Source organism: Erithacus rubecula (genome assembly GCF_903797595.1).
Source record: "Erithacus rubecula genome assembly, chromosome: 3".
Lineage (NCBI taxonomy): Eukaryota > Metazoa > Chordata > Aves > Passeriformes > Muscicapidae > Erithacus > Erithacus rubecula.
Window position 1 is genome coordinate 4,154,303 of NC_136689.1, and position 6,754 is coordinate 4,161,056.

The 6,754-nt window shown below is 45.6% G+C and overlaps 1 protein-coding gene across 1 annotated transcript in view; it reads right to left on the reverse strand.

The window, feature by feature from the left end:
- The window catches only part of LOC306799984 (mitogen-activated protein kinase kinase kinase 3-like), a 159,702-nt gene that overhangs the window by 80,405 nt on the left and 72,543 nt on the right, over positions 1 to 6,754 (reverse strand). The gene's annotated exons all lie outside the window — the stretch shown is intronic.

Here is a 6,754-nt window from a genome sequence, read left to right on the forward strand (position 1 = left end):
TCTCTTGATTTGAAAGATAACCAATCTACAGGGGTGTAGTCAAAGCCACCCATTATGATCACTGGATTTTTTCTGCCTTTTCAATTGGTATTTTGCACTATTTACTGTACTCCTGCCAGGAGCTTTTCAGGAATATCTGTACTCCTACAGCTGAAAGGAGATGGTGTACGAGCAGCCATTGAGCCCCTGTTTCTTTGTATTTCTTCCCATTTACCCACATGGAGCTGGATTTTGGGTGACAGAAATCAAAGGAAGTATGGAGTGATTTATTGCAGGTGGGATCTCTCCCATTCGCCACGGAGTTATCTGCACGCAGCCAGTGGAAACCTCCAGTTTTTCCTTTACATCTGTCACGAGGGGGAAGAAATCACCGAAACAATCAAAACCTGGCTGTTTACACATGTTTTGTTTTATAAATGGACTTGTATAGAAAGTTGCAGGGCTGCTGCACAGACAGCTCCCATAAATCTCTTATCACAAAAGCCATATGTCCTCATTTCCTCATCTGCGGTGAAACACAAGCGGTGGCGCTCCGATAATTAGGAAGCTGGAGGTAAGAGCACTCAGCATCCAGCAGGAGGAAAGTGGATGTGGGTGAAGGTTGCACAAAAAAAAAATTAAAAAAAAAAACAAAGAAAAAACCAAACCAAAACAAACCAGAGCAGTTTGGGTTCGAGCCGTGCCACTCGTCCACACAACTTTCCATTGCGCGCCTGTCGCTTGCGTGTTTGCAAACCAGTTCCTCCACAGAGGGATACTGGGAGCACTGGGAGGCTCTGAGGGTGCCTGATTTTCCCCACTGGGTTTGCTCTGAGCTGGCAGCCTGGCTGCCTTTGCTGGGCAGAAATCCTTCCCTTGTGAAGGATCCAGGTCAGAGCTCAAAAGGCAGTGAACGGACCCTGTCCCGTTCCAGTCCCTTTGATGGGATCTCCAGACAGGCAGAGGGGGAGAAAAACACCCCTGATGGTCCTGGAAAAATCCTTCTCCTTGCATAGACAGATGGCACAGTGGGGGATTCCCTCTTCCTTCCCCAGCTTCGTCTGGGAAGAAGGAACAGAAAGGTCTCAGAGGACCACTCAGACATTTTTTGGCTTCCCACTTACCAAAAACTCAAGTTGACTGCACCTGTGACATTTGTTGGCACTGGTAAACCAAGCCAGTGGCACTCACTAACTTTGCACTTCTAAAGTACTTTTTTTACTTACAAATTTCCACAAAGCCACTCTGAGATGGATAAAAATTAACAGAGTGTACAATAAGCACAGCTGCTGTTATGGCATGCCTGGGTCCTTCCAAACTTTTTTTTCCCCTCAAAAAGAGACATTTCCTAAATTTCAGATCAGCCAGCAATGGTGCAATGCCCTTTTGCCCAGCTTGGTGTGCTTTGTGTAAGGGGTATTTATTTAATCCATCTGAAACTACATGAGAAAGGAGAGAAATATCCCGGCGGCGAGATAAGATGATTATCTTCCTGGCAAACAATAGGAACGTGGTCAAAATTAAAAATAATTTGATTGCAAATAGGAAGCCTAGTAAAGCAGCAGGACTAGAGGAAACATGACTAATTTTTTTTTAGCTTGTCTGAACTCAGAGAGCAGAGCTTTGCAAGAGCCATAACTTTGAAATATAGATCTGTAGAAAACCCATGGGGGGAGGATGGCAACAGTCCAAGTGCAATAGTACAATAGAGGTAAGTTCATGCAGCTGGTAGATCTGACCTAAATGGCTAAATAGCAACAGACAAAAGCTATTTTAGGTGTAGTTTGGTGGGGACAACAGTAAATATGAATTGGGGAGGAGTGGAGAAAGTGAAGGCTTTTTTTTTCAAGTCTTTTTTTATTTGTTTCCATTCCTTTGCCATTCTCCTTGGCCAAACCATGATGCTGCAGGAGCAGCACTAAGCTCTCCAGACTGAGCCTGCAGGCCAGAGTTTCACATCCCTGGTCAGTGTTGGTTCTTGCCATCTCTAGCAAAGAGCCTCATTCTCTGCAGGGCAAAGAGAAGATGGCTGCAGGACATGATCCCCTTGGGGTTTGTCCCCAAGAGAAAATTCCTGTAGCTGTGACACCTTCAAATGGCATTTCCTTCTAATAACGATTACCCTGCAAAAGTGTTTATGTGATTCCCAGGAATATTGTCTGCTGAACTGCTGCCCCCTTAAAATGAAACTGAATATGAATCCTGTGTCCAGTGGGGGTGTGCTGGAGAAAAGGGGATGTAGGACAGCTGTTCCCCAGCACCTGTGGCAGGACTGCAACATCTTCCTCTGTCCCTGACAGCACCTATATCTGCTGTAGACATCCCACTGAGCTGTCCTTGTGTGTCTGAAATTGCCTGGTGACTATTGATTTTTAACTCGGGGGACATGAATATTTGGATGTTTTAAAATATCTAAGATGATTTGACTGTAATCCCCTCTATATATTATTTTCTAGAATTTTCTGTGCTTTTAATAGCACCATTGGGGCTGGGTGTCTGATATGAAGGCAATCACCATTCAAACTGCCCTGTGCAAGAGAGAAGTGATGTTACATCCATTTTACAGCAGAAGAAATTCTGCTGTAGGCAGAGGGTTGAAATGATCCCTTCCAAGAACACAGGGAGAAGCATGGAGGAGAACACAACACAGACATCATGTTCCCAGGTCTAGTGACCACAAAACCACAACTGCTTTTCTTTTTCCACTTTAAAAGCCTCTTGAACAGTGATTTTTTTTTTTTTTTTTTTTTTTTTTTTTTTTTTTTGTCAGCTGAGGTTGAAGTAAATTCTTGGTTAGCTCTGCTGAATTCCATCAGCCAAGGATGTGAGTACACTTGACTGATATTAAGCTACTTCAGTTGCAGCAGTGCATGTCTGATCCTTTGCCTGGGTAGATGTTTTTTTCTAATATTTTGGGGATATAATAAAAGCCAGGTGAGAGTGTGTTTCAAACCTGTGTGCTAGCCATAAGCAGCAGCTGACACTGGAGACTAAACAGTATTTAACCCACTTGGCAAAGCTGACACAGGTCCAGTAATTGTAGGTGGATGAGAGCTTGCAGGGGGTCATTAGGTTCCCTGATGGAGGAAACACTGCTGAAAGGCAGAAGAGGAAATGACAGATTTAATGAATAGTGGTCACAAGCTGAACTACAAAGAGCAATCAGTCTCTGTGTTTTCCTACAAGAACCCATCACAGCAGAGCCAAGGCCAGACAGACCCTGCACTGTCTCTGGTGGCAAGAGCCCTCTAATCCAGAGTGACAAATGGCATCTGGGAAAAGCCTCTGACCTGTAGAAAGAGTGGCTGCATTTCTGCAGGCAGAGAACTGAACCCATGCAGCAGGGCTATGTCCTTCTGCTTCCACCAGGGAAGAGAGTGCCAAGCCTTTGGCATCTAAGCATTGTCTCTGGAAGGCAGTCTGCATTAAAAGCAGGTTGTCACTGTTAATAATGGCTCCAAAAGCAGAAAGATAGATCTAGGTGCAGCATCAGATATGCATGAAAAGAGAGAGGTGTTTGGTGGATGGGATTTATCATGCTACTCAAACTGTGCTTGTCATAGTCAAAGAGCCATTAGAGCACACACATGGATGCAACAGGACTGGTAACAGAATCTCTGCTCTGTCCCTGAGCAGAGCTGCTCCCTGTGTTGATCCTAGAGTCTTTATGCTTTTGTGAAAACAGCTAATGATGACATGATTCAAGATTCTGTGAAGGGCTCAGAGGGAGAATCAGTAAAACATCAAATAACGATGTCAAACTTTTCATGCATGACAAGCTAAATGCAAAAGAGTCATTTTCACAGAGACTTGAAAGGAGCAACAGTTGGGATTTGCTTCCAAAATGAAAAAGGAAAATTTTCTGGCCAATTTGGGCTTTTGACAGGTGAAACACCATCTGAATTAAGATGGTGGGTACACATTGTGAATGAAATTGGGCACAGGTGCTTGTGAACATGAGAGGGGAAGAAAGGAGAGAAGAAAGGAGAGGAAAAGAAAAATCTCACAAAACTGGCTATATTTGTAAGGTATTTCTGTATTTGTTCAGCAAAAGCCCTAGGAGGTGACCTTACTCCAGGGGTGATGAGGCACAATCCTCTGACTCTTTTATCCAGAATGGGTACAACAGGCAGTTCTGACTGTCACACTCACCACCAGGAATAAACAGGAGACCATAAATGGCTTTAATGGGTGAAAAAGGACATACAGAGCAGCCAGGGGAAAAGGACTGCTGAATAATTATTGATTTGGAAATTGTCTGCCCATGCCCTGGTATCCCAGGTTTTGAGAAATGAAGAGCTCACATGCTGCTGTTCACATTGATATTCCAATTCTTTTATTACAGGTTCCCTGTGTAACTTTGTCAAAGCTCACAAACTTTCTCCCAAGCACCATAAATTGCCTAACTTGAGGACTGCAGGAAAGGAGCTGGTTCTTGGAGGATACTTAGAAGAAGAAAAATGACAGTAGACAGCTTGTTCTCTCTGTATTGGCATAGAGATTGCTGGTACTGCAAGCAGGCAATGCTTCCCTGCTTCCCAAGGGGAGAATGGAAAGCTGGAACACCATCCTGGAGTAAAGAGACAGGTGTCGGTGGGGAAAAAAGAAAGCTTTTGTTCTGGTGGACTGTGTTCATCTGAATGGAAAATCCAGGCAAGGAGACTGGCAGGCCTGCAGTTCACAATGCCAGGTCTCCTGCTTTCTAATTTTAGAACAAAGTACTCCTGCCCACACTGCTTTTCCCAAACACCCCTGCTACACTTATTTTCAGAGGATGATTTCATCAGGTCTCACAGAAGCAGGACCAGGCAGATGTACTTGCAGAATCTGAAGAGAAGAAACTGTGTAAATAAAAAAAAATGTATCCTTTTTCTCATTCTAGAATCCAGAGTGGATATGATCAGCACTGAAGTGTTCAACAGGATTTGTACTCTCCTGCAAGAGTGAAAAAGAAATAAAGCCAACCTCCAGCCATGTGACAGAAAGGGTAGGGTGTTAATCAGTCTGGGTTCTGGGCCTGAGCAGGTTGCCCATCACTTATGGACATCTGTTTTCCCTGCCCTCTCTTGCTGCCTGGATCACCACATCCAACAGCTGTGTGGGTGCAGAGTCTGTTGTGCTGCTCCTGCTGCCCATGTTGGACACCTCACACCTTTTATATCAACACAAATCCAAAGCTGGCAGAGACTTGCTGTTAAACCCACTTTTCTTTCCTCACTGTCACATCAAGGGTTTCTCTGAGGGTTCTGTTGCAGAGGTGTGTGTTTAGTGGGAACCAGCCTGCCTTGCCAGTGGGAAACACCCCCTTTGCAGGCAGCAGGGCACCCCTTGTGTGCACAGCCTTTGATGAGGCTCTTGGCATTGCAGTGCACGTGGGTGGCTGTCTCTGAGTAAGCTGCAAGAGGATGTCAGCACTGCCAGACTTGGCCCAGCTTCATGTCAACCAAGACACTGTGGGGGAAGCCTGACTGCAAACAAAAGCAAAGCCAACTGCACTGTTTGTCCTCGTCCAAATGCAGGCAAAGGCAAACAGGGAAGATTTATAAACTGGGTTTTGTTTTTTTTCATTATTTCTAATATGATAAAGAGACATGTTGTCTTCTAAGCATTGCAAGCAGACAGCAGTGTTTTCCTTGGGCATAAGCCAAAGTTTTGCCTCCTCTTTTCTTTTACCAAACATGAGCCCTCTGGGATGAGTCACTGGTTCTCAATGGGCTGCAGCTGCTGAGCCAGGAAAAGGAGCCCTTGGTGCACAGAGAAGGGGTCAGGAGCTGATGTGTCATGTGGGTTACACAGGGAGCCACATCACTGCCCACTGCCAGCTGATGCAGGCTGCCTGCAGAGCACCACCAGGCCTGGAGGAGATGGACATGAAGCCAGGACTCCCCAGGACCCACTGGGGTTTGGGTAGCACATTTAATCTCTGGTCAGAGTCTGTGTGGCTTCACCAAAAACTCCACTTCAGCAATTCAGCTACTCAAATGAGCTGCAGGAACTCATTGCTGTAAACCCTGATCCTGAATCATCACCAGCTCCTTGTTGCAATGTGTTAAAGCTTTCTCCACTTCTATTCCATCCCAGGACAATCAGTGGAGTTATACAAGGGAAGCAGGTGGCTGGAACACATCATCCAAGCATTTCACAGAATCATAGAATCGTTTAAGTTGGAAAAGACCTCGAGTCCAACCATTAACCCAGCACTGCCACATCCACCCCTAAGCTGTGTCCCTAAGGATGGTGACTCCACTGCTTCCCTGGGCAGGGTGAGGGAACTGGCAGCAGTTCCTGTGCTTGGTTTCCTCTTATGAGAGTAGCTGAATGAAAGAAAAAAAAAAAGTACCCTCAGGGACAATTCAGTGAGTAAGGGATGTGTGACCACTGGTGCCCAATGTCAGCTGATGGAAGCCACAGGATGAGGAAAAGTCTTTTCACTTCAGCCACTTCTTCCAGCACTGAGAACCAAGTGCATTAACTATTGCCAATGCACAACTCTCCTTTTGTGGGTCAGGAGGTGGCAAGCTCAGTGCAGAGCTGGTTCCTGTGCTAGCATTGGAAGGATGGGCACCCATCAGCACCACCGGAGCAGGGTGAGGCTCGGTGCCACCCACCTCTGCCGAGGGGGGCTGCTGTCACCGCGCCTGCTGTGTGAAAGATAAAGAGGGTTAAAAAGATGAAGAGGTTTGGGAAAAAAAAATCCGGCAATAAGAGCAAAAAGAGAAATAAGAGCAATAAGAGAAATAAGAGCAATACGGCTGGGGCAGAGCTCTGGTGAGAC